The sequence below is a fragment of the Epinephelus moara genome, chromosome 17 (genome assembly GCF_006386435.1).
Source record: "Epinephelus moara isolate mb chromosome 17, YSFRI_EMoa_1.0, whole genome shotgun sequence".
Classification (NCBI taxonomy): Eukaryota; Metazoa; Chordata; class Actinopteri; order Perciformes; family Serranidae; genus Epinephelus; species Epinephelus moara.
This window is the reverse complement of record NC_065522.1, coordinates 3,824,612-3,842,230: the sequence shown is the minus strand read 5'-3', so window position 1 is coordinate 3,842,230 and position 17,619 is coordinate 3,824,612. Positions and strand designations below refer to the sequence as shown.

Sequence of the window (17,619 nt, the reverse complement as noted above, 5' to 3'; positions counted from 1 at the left end):
GTGGCAGGGCAGTATATATTCAGCACCCTTTACTTCTCAGGCAAGAGGGGTTATGATTTTGATTCATAAATCCATACCATTTCATGTGACAAGGGTTATTAAAGACAAGACTGGGAGGTACATTATTCTACAGGGCACACTTATTACGGAAAAAATAAACCTGATAAATATATATGCTCCAAACATTGATGATCAAAAGTTTTTTCACAATCTCTTTCTTACAATTTCATCTCTGGCTGGTAGCTATATTATAGCAGGGGATTTTAACTGCACATTGAACCCAGAATTGGATAGAAGCTCAGGTATCGATAACTCTCATACTAAAAGTAGACAAACTATTCAACACTTTATGGAGGAACTTAATCTGACAGATATTTGGAGGGATATGAATCCCAAGGGTTTAAAATACTCCTGTTACTCAAATACACATAAATCATACTCACGTATCGATTACTTTTTAGTTTCTGCCAATTTGAGACACAAAATAAAGGACTGTCACTATGATAGCATCTTAATATCTGACCATGCACCAAACTCATTAATATATGAAGATTTAAGACTAAGGAGAGACCCCCCTAGGTGGAGATTTAAACAAAAATGGCTCCTAGACTCAGAATTTATATCTTTCATAGATAACCAAATTAATATCTTTTTTGAAACCAATAAAGATGAAACACCATCCTCTTCAAGGTGGGAAGCCTTTAAGGCCTACATAAGAGGTCAGATAATTAGCTTTACGAGTTATAAGGCAAAACAAACTTATCAGAAAACAAAAAAGTTGGAAGCAGAGATTGAACTGCTTGAGGGGGAATACTATCAAACGTTATGTCCAAACATCCATCGAAAACTTCTGCTACTAAGAACACAGTATAACGAACTTTCTGCCTCTAAAGCAGCCTCACATCTTTTGCGTCTTAAGCAGGCATTTTATGATCAGGGGGAAAAGCCTGGGAAACTATTAGCCTGGCGCCTGAGACAATTACAAAATGAGAAAAACATTACCTCAGTTGAAAATAGTGATGGACAGATTATTGTTGATCCTCTAGAAATAAATGAAACTTTTAAGATCTTTTTTGAAAAATTATACAGCTCAGACATAACGCATATGGGACAAGAGCAAAATCTCTTCTTAGATACCCTCCAAATACCTAACATTTCCGGATTAATAAGTGTAGATCTTGGGGCAGCTATAACTAAGGAGGAAATATCTATAGCAATAGATCATTTGAAAACAGGCAAAACCCCAGGCCCAGATGGGCTGCCGACAGAAATTTATAAAAAATTTAAAGATAAATTGCTGTCCCCTCTTTTCGACATGTTCTGGGATTCATTTGAAAAGGGAATCCTCCCTGTTTCATTAAGAGGAGCTCTGATAACTTTACTGCCCAAACCTGGTAAACCTTGCAACAAATGTGAAAACCTAAGACCAATTAGCCTTCTTAATGTGGATTTAAAGATACTTTGCAAAATCTTGGCTCGAAGGCTGGAAAGAATTTTACCAAACATAATTGCTTGCGACCAGAATGGGTTTATTGTAGGTAGACAGGGATTTCATAATGTGAGACGAGTGTTGGATATTCTTCATAATCGGGAAGAAAAACAAGATACTGCTTTGCTATCATTGGATGCCGAAAAGGCCTTTGATAGAGTTGAGTGGCCCTATTTATTTGAAATATTAAAAAGATTTGGCTGTGGGGATAATTTCTGTCGGTGGGTTAAACTTTTATATAATGAACCGTATGCTGAAATAGTAACAAATGGAGTTATATCTAAATCATTTAAAATCAAACGGGGATGTAGGCAGGGGTGCCCTTTGTCCCCCTTATTATTTATTCTAGCAATTGAACCGTTTGCCATTGCGGTGCGGTCTCATAAAAACATAACTGGTTTGTCAGTAGGCCAACAGGAACACAGAATTGCTTTGTTTGCTGATGACGTCATTCTCTTCTTTGAAAAACTGAAAAATTCTATTCCAGCCTTGTTAGATCTAATAAACATATTTGGAAGGATATCGGGATATAAAGTAAACAAAGACAAATCTTCATTAATGTTACTTAACTCGGAAGAAAGGAATAATGCCGGAAACTCTTTCCCATTCAAAACGGTAGACTGTTTTACATATTTGGGGATTAGGATAGTACCATGTATAAGAGACATTGTTGGGGTTAATTACACCCCCATGATAGACTCAATTACTTCCTCTATAGATAGATGGAACTCCTTGCCCTTATCGCTTGTAGCAAGAATTAATGTTCTTAAATTAAATATAATGCCCAAACTTCTGTATTTGTTCCAGAACATCCCATTGCCACCTCCTATTAATTTATTCCCACTCCTAAAGAAAATTTTTGTACGTTTTTTGTGGAATAATAGACGACCGAGGCTACGTTTATCACTCTTGTACCTACCGTATGATCGAGGAGGCCTCAGGTGCCCCAATCCACTTTGGTATTATTGGGCAGCTCAACTGAAGACTATGATGCATTATTTTACAGATAAGTCCCTCCCACCTTGGATGAATATTGAAAACTGCTCAGTCCCTCTCCCTCTCCCTCAGTACATATACTCAGCAAAAGTCGAAATGCTGAAAAAAAAGACAAAAAATCCTATAGTCAGAAATATGATTATAATTTGGTATCAGGTTAAGAAGTATTTAGGTGAATCCTCCTCTCTGTCACGCTTCAGCCCGATATGGGGTAACCAATTTTTCCCTCCAGGCAGAGCAGACCCTGGTTTTAGGAAGTGGGCCGAAAAAGGTTTGAAGACAATAGGGGATCTCATGGGATCAGATGGTGGGATTTTGATGTCATTTGAGGAGTTGATTGCCAGGTATGACATTCCAAACAAACATCAATTTAAATATCTACAGGTGAGAAACTTTATTAGATCATCTCAAAACCAGTGTTTGTCGATCCCCCCGTTGTCCACTTTGGAAACGGAAATGAAAAAAGATTGCTTTGGAAAGGGAATTATCTCCAAACTATATAACATGTTAGCAGAGGGTTCCTCTGAGTCTTCTTTACGGAAACTTAACGCCTGGAGGGAAGATTTACAGGAGGACTTGCCCTCCGAGGACTGGGAAAAAGCGTGTGCTGAAGCACAAACACAAACTACCAATACTCGCCTCAAAGTACTGCAATATAATTGGCTAATGAGGACATATGTGACGCCAGAAAAGCTTAATAAGTATAATGATGCCATCCCAGACCTGTGTTTCAGGTGTGGAGAGGAGAAGGGGACGTTCTTCCACTGTATCTGGGAATGCAATAAAGTCCAACAGTTCTGGTGGGAGATTAAACAAGCTTTAGAGACTATACTAGGTATAAAATTAGTTCTTGACCCTAAACTATTTATTCTAGGTTTATATCCTGATAGACATCATATGTCTAGAAAAATAATCACTGCCCTGGATTTATGTTTACTGCTTGCAAAAAGAGTCATGGCACTTTCATGGAGGAGTACCAGTAAACCAAAATTCATTAACTGGATTAAGGAAATATCCACAACTTTACCTATGGAGAAGATTACTTACATCATAAAGGGGAAACTATCACTATTTCAAAACATTTGGGGTCCTTTTATGGAATATATGGAGAGTGTGGATTTAAGTAATGTGGGGAATGAAGCGGATGAGGCGTAGTTTTCGGTAGTCCTTTGCAGTGTCCTAAAATAATTTCTTTTCTTTTGATACTTAATTTCTTTATTCTGTGTGAATTGTACATCTGAGTTTGTATTTTTGAACCATGCACAATAGTGAAATAATTTGGGCTAACTCTTGATAATATAGAGAAACCTTTGTTGTTCTGGTTGTTGTTGTTTTTTTATACTTGTACTTTCATCTAAGTGTTGCTCTATGTTATCTCATAACCTGACTTGCAAAGAAGGACGATTTGAATGCTGGACAATAATTTAGCTGCTCCTGACGTCCCCTTTGATGTGAGAGCACTCTTATCTCTGTATATTTATGTACTTTGGAAGCATTTTGAAAACTCAATAAAGATAATTTTGGGAAAAAAAATGTATCAGTGTCTGTTAAGGAGTCATAAGAAATCATAAATCATTTTACACGCTTGGTTACAAAGTAAAACAACCAATGCTTTGAGATGGCAGTCAGATATGGGAAGGTATCATCACCATGTCCCGTCTAAGGTGTAACAAAAGAATGAAAGAGGATTAGCGTATCGTTACCATTGGAAAACACCGGTTCTAGTTCAAAAAGTTTCTTTTGGCCTGGGAGCAAAAGTCCCGATGAAACTGCTAAGTCAGCGATTAGCTACTTAGGACTGCTAGCAAAAGGGTAATTGGAAGGTTATATCTCGTTACTTATGCTAATGCTAATTAGCTATTGGCTAGCTATGAAATATGTTAAAAGAGAGGTGGTTATGGTTAGGGTAAGAGTAATGGGAAGGCTACATCTCGTTACTTTTACTAATGCTGACTTAGCCATTAGCTAGCTATGAATATTATTTAAAAGAGAGGCGGTTGTGGTTAGGGCATAGGTAATAGAAAGGGTTGAATCTCGTTTCTTATACATCTTACATAACTCTTATTCAATTCTTGTTTTATTCTGTTGGTGTATACTAACATACTTCTATTGCTGCTGTTATCATTAGTCATACTTCTACTGTTATTACACACATATGATTATTGTCACATATGTATACTATCAGATATTAATATATACTTTCAACATATTGTACCACAATAGCCAGAATTCTAATTATAATATTATTACTTTCATTAATGTTGTTATAAGCTATTACCGTTACCGTCTGCCCTGCATCTCTCTCTGTCTCTCACTCTCTCTCTGTCTCTCTTTCTGTCTCATTGTGTCATACAGATTACCGGTAATTTATTATGTTGATCTGTTCTGTACGACATCTATTGCACGTCTGTCCGTCCTGGAAGAGGGATCCCTCTTCAGTTGCTCTTCCTGAGGTTTCTACCATTTTTTCCCCCCCGTTAAAGGGTTTTTTGGGGGGAGTTTTTCCTTATCCGCTGCGAGGGTCCTAAGGACAGAGGGATGTCGTATGCTGTAAAGCCCTGTGAGGCAAATTGTGATTTGTGATATTGGGCTTTATAAATAAAATTGATTGATTGATTGATTTCATACTCTTATTCTTACTTCTTATACACGATTCTGATTCTGATAAAATTAATCATGTCTTCATGTATTATGAATTGTAAAGTGGATTACTGCCACATTTCGTCTTATTCATTTACTACAGTGTGGCATTGTAGCGGGGTTCAGATAACTGTCAAGCTGGTGGGTTTGTCCTGTACTAGCTGTGGGTGTGGTTTGTAGGGGTGTGTTGTATAAACTACAAATGGAATTTGTTTGCGTACATGTCTCGAAAATAGACCATTGCACTTATAAAACCCGATGGACTGGCAGCCATCTTGGATTTGACCTCTCACAGTCCTCAGAAGCCAAACTTCACTTTCCTCCACATCTGAAAATAAAACCTGTGGTACGCACTAACTATATGAGAAATTTCATGTGTTTCTCGTAAAATGTACAATTGTTGTGGTTATCCAATGTGCTACCAAGTTGCTCTCTGATACTGTTGCACAACACAAGGCCACTATACAGACATTGCCACCACTACATACAAGTTATCAACAAGAAGATTGCAGGTCATGGACCACACAGTTTCAAAATCTCTACATGAACGCGCCGGGTCTTACTTAATCTCCAAGGTTTGCTACATGCATGAATCATGCAGTGGTTCCTCCTCAACCCTCTGTCACTCTGCTCTCCCTAACTCACTTGCACTTCATGTTTAAAGGAAAACAAGGATACTTAGGCAACAGTTTATACCCCCAACCCTAGATTTCAATCTTTTTAAACTCCCTTCTCAGCTCTGTTTTGTAATTTCCCAAACATTGGCAGTTCAACATATCCCCCCATTCCAACACTCCAGGGGTGGACTGGCAACAAAAAGCCGTTTGGGAATTTGCTGTCTAGCAGTCCCAATTTGACACACAAAATTCGAACTGACATGTGATTGTTGATTAACAAATCATTAATTAAAAGAAAAACCTGTTGTTGTTTTTTTTTGCACGTTAGTCTAAGGTTTTCCTCATGTTGTTTTACTGTTGGGGACAAATGTACATTGCATATTGCAGGGGGGAGAGATCCCCCCTTATCCCCTCACCCCCACTCCCTTCCAGAAATCCACACCTATGGTTAAACATGAGTAGTACAATAAATTTAGCTATCAAAACTCTCAATGGAGTTATCTCTTAGCCTATCATGGTGCCCAAAGCAGGACAGCACAGCATTCAGTTATATGTCCATCTCATCAAACAGGTGTGACAGCACGGCCCAGTGGCACAATCCCTTCCTACATAACCACAGTACATTTTCTTACAGTATGTCTAAGAGAGTTCTCATGTACTCAAGGCAAAGTAGAGTCCAATAGAATCAGCTTCATAGAGCAGTAATGCCAAATACAATTCATTTTGTAGTGACTGATCAGTCTTCCAACTATTTTAACTGCTTTGTTAGTATATCTGGGGACAAACTACTTAAAATGTAGCTTAATATACATGAACTAAGTGTCTGTTAAGTACAATGTAAAGAGCAGTTGGTCTGGACCAGGTCTATGAGTTTCCTTTAGCTGTTGCATTGTACCTAAAGTGTAGTCATTGGAAGAAAATGTTGCCATTGTACGTTTCTGCAAACCATGGTACCTTGCGTTTGTATGGTTTTTAGTGTCATATCAATGTTTCTAAAGTGACATAATATATGAGGTGATTTTGTCATCCATAGGTGGATGGTCACCTGGGCAAGACACATCATGCCAAGCTGCAGATCACAGTTCAAGACCAACAAATAACAAAACCAGTTGTTCTTTTAGGGAATCTTCACTGTGTTTCTAGCGTCTTTTTTACCCACCAAATGAAGCCGCTCTGTGAACCAGACTTTTAAAATTGCTTTTTTGTGAAGCCTATCATTCTTTATTATTTTTTCAACCTCTCCTTACCGATCGCTAAGGCGATATACAGTACGTCAGCCTCCGGTACAAATGAGACGAAACGGGACCAAAACTGGACTCAGAGCCGACAACTGCAGCTAACGTTAACAACATGGAAAACAAGCTAGCGGACACTAGGAAACCTCCGCGGAGCAGCCGCGGCTAGAGAACTTACGTCAGCTGTAATGAAAAAATTGCTAACAACTATCCTCTGCTGTCACCTTCTTCAAGGATACCATTCAACCGACTCTAACCTCCCCGGTAAGACAATCTGCCCCTCCCGCATTAGATGGACAATAAACCAGCTGACATTCTCTGGTTCTGCCTTAGTCGTGGTTTGGTCCCCTGCTTGATTAATAACTATCTGTAGCAAATGTGCTGAATAATTTTTTTCAACTGTTCCAGTCATTACTAGGCATTTACTGTTATTGTAATTCTGTTATTATTATTGTAATATGTTTTAGTAAGCCTGACATTCTAATGTTTGTATGTCAAACAGAGTAAATTATGTTCACAGAGCTCTCAAGGTAAGGTGTATCCTTGAGGGTAATCTGCTTTGCCATGGGCAGCTGTACCACTATAGCCTGGTGAAACCATGCTAATCTCGCTAGCCCATATTCGATTTCGCTCCGCAGATCAGTCTGGCCATGCAATCATTAAGGCGCATTCTGGCATCGGTTAAAGCTTACCGGGTCAATCACAACTGTTTATTACTTTGGGGCGGGCATGTCATCACAATAGGAGGGACAAGGAGTGGAGTGAATGCATTTAGTGAACAACCAAAATGGCTACTGATTTTGAAACTGCAATTGTAAATGTGTTGAAAGAACTGGGATGTACATTTTCTTTAAAAGCAGAACAAACGACTGCACTGAAAGCTTTTATTGATAAAAAAGGATGTGTTTGCCATCCTTCCTAAAGGGTTTGGTAAAAGTTTACTTTACCAATTGGCTCCGTTGACCGGGAAAAAGATGGGACTCAGTGAAAACCCAGTGGCTATTGTTGTTTCTCTGCTAGTTGCTCTCATGGAGGAGCAAGTCAGAGAAGCGACCAAGCTGGGAATCACAGCCATGCAGCTCGGAGTCCACAGTAAGGAGGAAATCCGTAAAGACGGCAACACTCTTTCCCAAACATAATCACAGCTCATCTCCGCTGCAGCTTGCTGGTCTGTTTACAGTGGCGTTGTGCTAGCCTATGTCACACATTTCGTTTACTCTGATTGGGCACTTTGAATGACAGCCGTTGACACCGCCCCTCGGGAATAGAGGAAATGTACACTCTATGTCCAGACCCATTCGCGTTTTGCGAATTGGGTCTGGCAACGCCAGGCTAGTACCACTAGGGGATATTTCCCATTAGTACTTGGGTTAGTTCTGAATATCCCTTGTTCCTGTTTAGTGGACGTTCTATTCTGTTCTTTTTCATTTTCTATAGCCTTCTGCTATTCCTGGCAGTATTTTTCTTTTGTTTTTATTCTCCTTTTGCCTCTTGAGCTATCTGTCATACAAGATTTTTTTCCAGGCCAAATTCTTACTCACTTCTCATATGTCAGATAGCCAGAAAAATAAGACGGCTTTAGTCAGTGGAGGTGTGGTGAAACTCTTAAGTTGGAATGTTAAAGGCCTCAATTCATCGATAAAACGAAATAAGGTGTTCAATCATATTCAGGGTCTAAAATCAGATATTATCCTCCTACAGGAAATGCATCTCAAGTCATCTCAGCACCGTTATCTCAGCAGACCTGGGATCTAACAGATCCTTCACTCTAAATTTCAGAACAAAGCCAGAGGTGCAGCCATCCTTATCCAGAATAATATACAGTTTACCCCTTCCACCATGCTTGAGGATCCCCTGGGGAGATTTGTGATTGAATCAGGCTGTCTATATTCCACCAAGGTCGCACTCTGCAATATATATGCACCAAATTGGGATGATCATCAATTAATCACAAAATTAATGTCGCTTCTTCCTGATCTTAATTCACATCAACTTATTATGGGGGGAGACTTTAACGGCGCTTTAAATCCCTCTCTAGACTGCTCCTCTCTTAAGCAAAGCACCAGTTCTCTTACAGCCAGAGCTATCCAGTTAGGGCTGGGCGGTATCCCGGTGTTATGACTTACACTGGTATATTTTTGAAGGAGATATGAATTTGAGACAATACCGCCATACTGGTGTTTTATTATTATTTTTAAGATGCCCGCTCCGCTGCTTTTCGATCAGGTGCAGCTTTCACTGCTCAGGGCCTTCGAACTCTGCCCCTTGCGTGTGCACGTACGCTTCAGTCCCACTTGTTGTTGTCCCTCTTTTCACACAGAAAGTTTTCAAAAAACATGGCTGATGCGGTGCCAGTAGAAGCGAGCAACTTAGCAGAGAGTAGTACGGTCGATGATGAGCAGGAGCTAGTTCCGAAGAAAAAAAACAATGGCTCTGTAATTTGGATGTACTTTGGATATAGGATTAAAGATGAGGAGCAACAAGACGCTATCTGTAAAACCTGCCGCAAGCAAGTCGTTTCTAAAGGTGGGAGCACTTCCAATCTCTTCCATCACCTACAGCAGTACCACAAACTGCTTTACGAAGAGAGTATGAAACTACGTGGAAATGCAGGCTCCAAGAACCCGCAGTCTGTGAAATCTATCTCGAAACAAGTCTCATTGCAAGCGTCATTTACCAGTGTTCAGCCTTCCGATAAAAAAATATAAATGGCGCAACATAACTAAGGCGGTGGCCGGCCACTCTGCCAAGGACATGGCCCCAATCTCTGTGGTTGAACAAAAAGGCTTCAAAGACATGCTTAGAACATCAGTTACCGAGTCGCCGTTACTTTGCAAGAGAGGTTCCCCCAGAAATGTATACAAAGGCACGACAGAACTTATCTGACAGGCTAGCAAATGTGACGCATTTCGGGCTGACTACTGATGTGTGGACAAGGCGCACTTGCGAACCATATTTGTGTTTGACCATGCACTTCATTGAAGATTGGGAGATAAAAACAGCATGCCTCCAAACCAGCTATTTTCCGGAAAACCACACAGGTGAAAACATAGCCAAAGCTCTACAGGATGCACTTGCTAACTGGGGGCTTAGCGAAAACGGGCTGGTTGCCATAACGACGGACAATGGAGCGAACATCATCAAAGAAATGGAACTGAAAAACTGACTGAGGATGCAATGCTTCGGTCACCGACTTCATTTGGCAATTGGTGAGTAGCCTAATTAATAGTGTTTAAGAAATGATTTTAAACCAAGTTACTTATAAAAATATGCCTAGCCTGTCCATCATATTTGCTTGAGATAGCTTGTTGTAGGCCTATGTGTGGGCAATTCAGTTGATGGTTCATCACTGACTTACACGTCCTCTTTTTTCTTTTTAACCTATTTACGTTTTGTCACTGTCTTTGAAGTTGACTTTTTACAATTTTTCTTCAGCATGTATGTTTCTGATTTAACAGGACACGGGATGGATGACAGCCGCATCACAAGGGCCATTAACCTGTGTAAAAAGATTGTCAGCACATTTTCCTTCAGCTGGCTGAAGAGGAGGGAGCTTGCCGAAGTTCAGCAACAGCTTGGTCTTCCCGCTCATCAACTGATAACAGAGTCTGCCACACGCTGGGGATCGAGACAGCTGATGATAGAGAGGATCCTGGAGCAGGAGGGGGCCATCACAAAAGTACTCTCCTCAGACAAAAAGACCAGGCACTTAGTCCTCACCTGGCAGGACATTGAGGTGCTGGAGACAGTGAAAAAGGTTCTAAAACCCCTCCAAGACTTCACGGATGCATTGTCAGGGGAGGACTATGTGACTCTTTCCTATGTCAGACCTGTCCTTCATCTTTTCACCACCAGCATCTTGGCAGAGGAGGAGAGTGACAACGAGTTGTGCAGATCAATGAAGACCTGCATTTTGAATTATCTTAGTGACAAATACTCTGATCCAGCTGTAAGTGACCTGTTGGACATGGCCACATTTGTGTATACACGTTTCAGGGATGCATACATTGAAAAAGACAGGGTTGATTCCTTGAAACAGAGAGTTGTGGTTGAGGCAAAGTCTCTCTTGGCTGATGAGGGAAGCTGTGAGCCAGACCCAGCTGTGACGCCTGTAGACCAAGAAGCAACAATGGCACCACCAACAAAGAAGAAGTCATTGGCCAGCTTCTTCAAACGGAGTGCAGAGACCAGTAGCAATTCACTGACACAGCTGGACAAAATTGAAAATCAACTCTCAAACTAGGGCAAACAGTGATGCAGATCCAATTAAATGGTGGAGTGAAAACGAAATGGCCTACCCAGCACTTAGCTGCCTTGCAAAGAAATATCTCTTAGTACCTGCAACCAGTTGTCCTTCTGAGCGAGTTTTCAGTTGCAGTGGCAACATTATTACCTGTTACAGAGCATCCCTGAAGCCTGAAACAGTGGATAGGCTAGTTTTCCCTGCTCAAAACTTGTGAGAAATGTGCAGGTTTACACAGGAAGATATGACGTACTTTGTCTACCTCAGTATTGGCATTAGACCTATTGTTTTTGCTTATGTTGGCATTATTGTATACCTAAACCATTTTATGGGTCATTTTCTATAGGCCTACATTTTATTATCACATGTTTACTCATTGTTGAACAGTGTATTTTCAACAGGCCTGTGTAGTGTGTACATTTTTGATATTTGCCCAGCTCTGTTCAAATCTGTTTTCCTGTACTTAAGCTGTAGTCAAGGTCAACCTATTTCTTGAATTGGTCTGTTTACATTTTTGTTATTCACACAGCTCTGTAGGAGCAGAGGTATACCAATAGGTATCTATTAGCCATTTTTGGTATCTTCATTTAAATCTGTTTTCATGTGAAACATAAGCTCTATGTTCTCATCCAGGGTTGGCCTGTTATTACTTTAATGCTCTTTACTGTTTTGTCATTTGCACAGCTCTCAAGCTCTGTACAATCAGAATTATGCCTATTGGTATAAAATGTAGGCTATTGTCATAGATTTAATTTTTTACATAACTGTGCATCTCTTTCCATCAGGAAAGATATGTTGTTTACATTTATTTTCACAGCTGTGCTTTCTTGAGCAGATAAAGACAAACCTGTAAGGTTTTGAATGTGATTTAAGTCTTTAAAGAAAACAGGTTTTGATATACTTATGGTTTTGAGTAAAAATGAATAACTTTTCTCGCTCTGTATAAAATACCAGTACCATACCGTATACCGTCATACGGCCTAATGATACCGGGGTATGAGTTTTAATCCATATCACCCAGCCCTATATCCAGTCTTTCCTAGATGATTATGGTATCACTGATGCATGGTGCTTCCTATACCCCACTGCACGACAATACGCATTCTTTTCCCTAGTTCACCAATCTTTCTCAAGAATAGATTATTTTTTCATAGACCAGAAATTACTGTCCAACCTCCAATCTTGCTCATATGAGAGTATTACAATTTCAGACACCTTTGCTGCTAGACTTTCACTTTTTAGAGAAACCAAATGACTGTAGACCATCTCTCCTGCTATCAGACAAGAATTATGGCCTCACCCTGATTGATCAAATTAAAACTTTTTTGGAAATCAACACATCTACTGTTATCAATCAATCAATCAATCAATTTTATTTATAAAGCCCAATATCACAAATCACAATTTGCCTCACAGGGCTTTACAGCATACGGCATCCCTCTGTCCTTTGGACCCTCACAGCAGATAAGGAAAAACTCCCCAAAAAACCCTTTAACGCGGGAAAAAAATGGTAGAAACCTCAGGAAGAGCAACTGAGGAGGGATCCCTCTTCCAGGACGGACAGACGTGCAATAGATGTCGTACAGAACAGATCAGCATAATAAATTAACAGTAATCCGTATGACATGTCACCTTGTATTATTTAGGAGTCACTTAAAGCTTATATCCGAGGACAGATCATCTCTCACACCTCTTACATTGCTAAGCAACAGAGGTCCAAACTGCTGAAACTGTCCTCTGATATTCTCAATTTAGATAAAAAATATGCAGACTCCCCAGATCCAGGTCTATACAAGAAGAGGCTTGCATTGCAAACTGAATTCAACCTCTTGTCTACTAATTAAGCCATCCAGTTACTTCGCAAGACAAAACAAACTTACTTTGAATTTGGGGGAAAACCCAGTAAATTATTAGCCTTGCAGTTGACACAACAGATGGCTCAAAATCTGATCTCTCAAATTCGTTCCCCTGCTGGTGACATCCTCACTAATCCAGCCAACATAAACAGATGCTTTTCAGACTACTACTTTTCCCTTTACCAGTCAGAATCTAATCCAGATGTGCTGTCATTTGATTCATTTTTCAGCGACATACAAACTCCCACTATTAGTCTTGATCGTAAGCCTCGGCTTGACCATCCTCTTACCTGCAACGAGTTTTTTGTGCCATCCACTCCATGCAAAGCGGAAAAGCCCCAGGCCTAGACAGCTTCTCTGTCGAGTTTTTTAAAGTTACGCAGGGCGTCCTGATAAAACCCATGCTGGAAATGTTCAATGAGTATCTCAGTGCTGGGCAACTTCCCCTTTCCCTCCGCCAAGCCTCAATTTCCCTTATTCCTAAAAAAAAGACAAAGATCCACTGGATTGTAGAAACTATAGACCTATAAGCCTCTGTCCTGTAGATGCCAAAAGTCCTAGCTCTTTGGTTGGAACCCATTTTACCAGACCTTATTCACAACGATCAAATAGGGTTTATTAAAAACAGAAAATTGGAAATTGTCACGTCATGTAACTAAATAATTGTCTATTTTCATGCACCTTAAGTGTATGAGCGTACCTCTGCTAGGGGAGGGAATCACCAGATGATTCCCGACATCATATAATCACGATACTTAAGTCACAATACAATATTACTGTCATTTTAAATATGCTGCATTATGCTGAGTGCTGCGATAAAATATATAGCTATATACTGCTATTTATTACCTTTTTAATAACTATAAATTATGTCCCCAAAGGAAAACTTAAATGTTTTATCTAATAAGATAAAATTCTCAGTCTGTTAATCTCTCTTCAGCTATTTCTTTCTTCTTTTTTTGCAGCATGTATTTAGTGGACTGAAAAAGCAACTGGTTATATTATTCTAGGCTATCTAAAGGTTAATTTGTATTTGTAATATTAACAATGTCTATCATAAAAAAACAATTCTTGGTGCTGTGTGACCATATGATATTGCCACACAAAACTATCACAATACTACACTTTATCACTTTTTTTTTTACCCCCCTTAACCTTTACTAATTATTATTTTGTCAAAAGCAAGTATAAGTTGAAAATTTCCTTTAGATGTTCTCATAAGGTTACTATAAAAATGTTTTCAAATTCTTCATTGTCAGACTTTTTTTTCTTAGTCCAACTTTGTTAAAATAATGAAGGCGCATGATGTTAGAGGATAAAAGTTAAATTTTGATATGAGTTACTGAAAGGACTAAAACAATGGATACTGTGAAAATGTTTTTCTTTTTTTTTTCTTTTTTTTAAAAAAGCATTTTAATAGCCTCACTTTTCCTTTTGTTTCCATGTTTGACTATTAGGTTATCTTGATGTTTTTGACGTCAAACAAAAAATCTTTTAAAACAAATGTGATTTATAAGTGTAAAAGGAATGTTTAATGGGGCTTTTCTCTATAAAATATTGGGTATTTAATTAATGCTTTTTGGGAGAGTAGAATGACTGTATCTACAGCACAATGAGAGAAACGACTCAAATTAGATCCCAATAACAAATCCTAACACACTGATCCATTCCTGTGACTGTACCCCCCTCTGATACTCTCATCCAGTAACCGGGTGCATTCGGTTTAACCTGGCCCAGTCAGGCCGGATTAATGCTTACAGGATCAGTCAAACAAGATTATCTCAAACTGTTGGACCAAATGCCCGGACAATAAACCTACAGGTACTGTGTACTGAAAACATGCAAGACAATCATGGCTGTGACAATTACATGTGAACAATCAGGTTTTTCAAAAAGAGGGACAATAAATTAGTTTCTAATCTGCATGTAGGTCCTATAGTGCACCCTAATTATCCAGAAGTTAATTACACGTCCCTTACAATCAATCAATGGATTAACTACCCGTAGTGCGACCCTTTACGAGGCGGTGTGAAACACTTCCGGCCACAGCTTTCAGAACAAAATAACTCTTATGCTGGCATATAGTGAGCTAAATATCTGCAGTAAATGTTAGGAATAGACTATCTACAGTGAATGTAACCTAAATGTAGGTGTAGTATTGAGGGTTACCTATAATTCATTTTTCAATTGCAACCATAAGCTGTTTGCTAGGTTAGATTTTACAGGAAGTAAAAAAGACATCGCTACATAATTCATTGGTTTCTTATTATTAATTATTGTATGTTAATCTAATATAGGCTATATGTAAGATTCGGCACTGGAATCCAGTGTTTAGGCGTAGTAGCCTATTACAGAAAATAAAACAACATTTTTGCATGTTGAGTAAGATTTATTTTTTAAGAAGCCCACAGTGGGGTGTTCTGTCTCAAGTCAAAGCAACCCGTTTGAATTTTAAAGTGAAATGTTTGTTGGAGAAAAATTAACCGAACATCCGGTGTTTAAATGCGCTCTACACTTTGACGCACGCGACCCCGTTACCCAGCTTTAACGTTTAAATAAAAAGTAGACTCACCTCGTTTCAAACCGCCGTCGACGTGGTGGACTGTGCGTTAAAAGGTGACGGCAGTGTGGTTATTAACAAAGTCTCCGATAAGCTCCTTCTCTCGGACTCTGAGTAGTTGCCCTTCAGCGGACTTCCAGCAGAAGACCGCTGATAAAAGTCCATTAAACTCCCCGGCTTGTTGTCTAACTCCCGAACTCAAATACAGATATCACATCGTGTCCTGTTGGTGATAAAGCCCGGCTATTCACAGTTCCGTCTGGCGCAGAAGGAGCGTGTGCAGCACGGAGCGGTCGTCTGAAACCTCCACAATCCCTCCTGTTCTCCTCCTCATCCCCCCTGCCCTTCCTCCTGGCTGCCAGCGCCTCCAGGCCACCTCAGTGCCCGACCTCCCCCTCACTGCTTCAGCTGGAGCCCACTGTGAGACATGACTGCCCCTGTCACACTCAAAGGAATTGTTTTTTTCTTAATGCTCATATCTTAATATGCTCTTCAACAGGTTTTTGCAAACCTTCAGTTATGCACACAGTATGAGCCACAAACTGGAATTACAGCAGTGTAAGGCTCAGAGTACAGGATGTATGTTGTACTATCATCAATAATCAAGAATTACAAATGAACTTGTTCAGAAGAATGAACAATAGAACAGTATATGACATTTAATTGAAAAAAAATATAATAAAATGTACAAATTAACATTCTAATTTAACTAGGGATGCACTGATATTGAAATTCTGGGCCAATACTGATTCCGATGTTTAAAATAACAATTTTGCCAAAAGCTGATAACAATGTTTTTAGATCAGTGTTTCTTTTATTATTATTATTATGTTCCAGGAAAACACAGAAATCTACACTATAAAAAAACTGTTTTAAAGTCATTCAGTCCTTCATGACACTACCTTCGAATGAGCACAAATTCAATTATACATATGTAGCACTTGTATTCAATGTAGGTAATGATGCTACTTTAATTACTTAGGTTATGATGAGTAAATATGAATGGCGACAAGTCAAATGCTTAAAGAACAACTGGCAGGTTTATTGCAGTGCAACCAACACTTTCATTCAGTTTAATAGATCTCAAAAATGCCAAAATGTAAAGACACAAGAGCTCTTAGCAATCAAAATAAAATGAAATAAAATAAAATGTCCTTAGTGTCTGTTTGTCTCTCTACCTGGGAAGTAAAAATTGATGTATGATAATTATTCCTTATCTGGCGATTTTCTGCAAGTCCGCTGTATCAGTCCTGTAAAATGAGATCCAAAGCAGCTGGCCACAACATTTTCAGGTCTTTGTCAGGATTCTTAATCAATAGGTCCGGCTCACCATCAAAGTCCAGCAAGGCATCAAATCCAAGCCACAAATCCAGGGTCATCAAAAAAACAATCTGCAGTACAGAATAAATCAGATAAATCATCATACAGTATAATTTCCAAATGAGATCTCATCAATTTCTCCAAAACTCAATTTTACAACCCTCTTTTCCAGGGATTTTTCTTGTAATTTGTAGTATTCCACTAAAACTGACTTAATCTGGCATCAGTAGAGCAATACACTGCTCATATTAAATACATTTATCACATCTCTCATTAAACATAAAATTATATAAGAACGGAATAAACAGAATAACCTTCATATAAATAAGACTAACATAAGTACATTCAACACATTATCGAGGCAGTGCGGCCGAGGAGGGGGAGTTGCAGCCATTTTTAACTCTAGTCTGTTAATCAGCCCTAAACCTAAATTAGATTATAATTCATTTGAAAGCCTCGTTCTTAGTCTTTTACATCCGACCTGGAAAACCTCGCAGCCACTTTTATTTGTTATAGTGTACCGTGCTCCTGGCCCGTGTTCTGGATTTGTATCTGAATTCTCAGAGTTTTTATCCAGTTTAGTTCTTAAATCAGATAAAGTTATTATTGTAGGTGATTTTAACATTCATGTCGACGTTGTTAATGACTCCCTGGCTACCGCGT

At 39.2% G+C, this 17,619-nt stretch overlaps 1 protein-coding gene across 2 annotated transcripts in view; it reads right to left on the bottom strand.

Annotated features, from left to right (window-relative positions):
• Positions 1-15,968, bottom strand: part of gal3st4 (galactose-3-O-sulfotransferase 4) — a 58,921-nt gene extending 42,953 nt beyond the window's left edge. For both annotated transcript variants that reach the window (XM_050066955.1, XM_050066954.1), the window contains exon 1: positions 15,649-15,968. The gene's annotated coding sequence lies outside the window, so the exon portion shown is untranslated. The remainder of the gene's footprint in view (positions 1-15,648) is intronic.
• Between the last annotated feature and the right edge of the window lie 1,651 nt (positions 15,969-17,619).